A 1981-nucleotide genomic window follows, 5' to 3' on the forward strand; every position below is an offset into this window, starting at 1 on the left:
TATATATATATATATATATATATATATATATATATGTGTGTGTGCACATATATATATATATATATACACACACATATATACACATACATAGTTACAAATATGAATAAGAGTGCATGTAAACTAATGTGTTACATACTGTTGTTATACATACTCTCATATTCACATACCTTTGTGAATAAATGGGTGTGCATCCTTGTTCAAATTGGGGAGCAAGTGAATTTTTGCACAAGCTTCACTGATACATAACACTGTACAAACATATATGCATATCAACATATATAGACCTGTTATCTTATATCTCTGTAATAGGCCATTTACATACACCCTTTATTCCTTTCTTGGAAGCACATCAAAGTGCAAGGAAAAGACAAGAGGCTACTTCAAGTGAGGAGGAACAGGCCAGCAAGTGTGCTGGGATGAGGCATCAGAGAGCTTGGTTAAGATGATACCAAGCTATGAAATGCAAAGTCTCATGGCTTGATCTTTGGAAAGCAGAGCCTCACCAGATAAAATTCCTAATTCAAGCAATTTATGATGTCCTATGAAGCCCATTCAACTTGTTTGGCTGGGGAAAGTTGGAGTTGACATATTTCCCCCTGTGTGCAAGGAGAGCAACCCTAGAGCATATTCTCAGTCCTGGGGAAGGGATGCTACCGCTAGAAGCATGATCATGTTTTGAGGGTCATAGCAGACACTGTCCAAAATGCAATTAGTCACAGCAAGTAATGAAACTAGGGAAGCAGCTGAAGTTTCCAGAAACTGTCACTTAAACATCACTTAGGTTGGATATGGAGCTGATGTCAGAAGCATCCAAACAAGTGGTTCTCTTGGAATTCTCCATTCCCAGGGAAGACCACAAGAGCAAGAGGAGGAAATATACTAAGCTAGTGGAATTATGCCAGTGCAATAGCTGGCAAGCAAGGTGGGGGTCTCATTGAGGTAGGATGTAGAAGGTTTTGCAGGCCAGTCCCTCTAAGGTGTTTACTGCATACTTGGCATTAAAAGGGACAGTAGGATGAAGGGCATCAAGTAAGCTGTGGAGGCACCAGAAGCTGCTTCAAGGTAGCAGTTGATCAGGAGGTGCAAGCCCTAGAAGGGGCGGTGTTATGATTTGATCAAGCCTGGCCAGGTTACTTGGGTGAGGGTGTCTGGTGTTGAAAGACCTGAAATACCTAATTACCCCAAGAAACATCACTGATGATCTGTCCACATGTGTCACATGATGAATTATCATCTCATCATCATCACCTTTTAATATCTGTTGTCCATGAGTTGGACGGTTTGACCAGAACTGGCAAGCTAGAGAGCTGCACCAGGCTCCAGTCTGATTTGGCTAGGTTTCTACAGCTGGATTCCCTTCCTAATGCTAACCACTTTACAGAGTGCATCAGGTGTTTTTATGCGACACCATATGAGCGCTTTTACATGGCACTGGCACAAGTACTTTTTATATGGCATCAGTATAGGACTATTGCAAGCCACTCTTCTTCACCAGGGTAAGTGGCCTTAACGCTTAATCTGTGGAGTATGAGTCTTCTTGAGTACAGCAAGGTGCCAGGCCTGGGAAATATATACATATATTTACACACACACACACATGCATATACACACAGATAAGTGTATACACAAAAGAAAAGAGTACCTAACATATGTTGTGGAGGTTAATATTTGGATTAACACTGACTCAGATTTACCTTACTCAGTGAAATTGTATACACATAATCAGAAATGCTTTTGGCATTTGTGAAACTTCTAGTAATGGAATTCTAAGTTAAACTATTAATACAAATGTATTACACACACACATATGTTCAGTGCATACTGAAAATATATATCTTATGTGATAGTTATGAACACACAAAGTTACACGCACATAAACAAATTTATGAAATGTGTAATGAAAGTATCTTCATTATAATTTATCCCCGACAATCACTCCATCACTTCTTCATTAGATCTGGGCAAAAAAAAAAAAAAAAAA

General features: G+C 39.2%; 1 protein-coding gene across 3 annotated transcripts in view; it reads right to left on the bottom strand.

Moving 5' to 3' along the window:
• The window catches only part of LOC106879723 (uncharacterized), a 120308-nt gene that overhangs the window by 2657 nt on the left and 115670 nt on the right, over positions 1–1981 (bottom strand). The gene's annotated exons all lie outside the window — the stretch shown is intronic.

This window comes from Octopus bimaculoides, chromosome 5 (assembly GCF_001194135.2).
Source record: "Octopus bimaculoides isolate UCB-OBI-ISO-001 chromosome 5, ASM119413v2, whole genome shotgun sequence".
Lineage (NCBI taxonomy): Eukaryota > Metazoa > Mollusca > Cephalopoda > Octopoda > Octopodidae > Octopus > Octopus bimaculoides.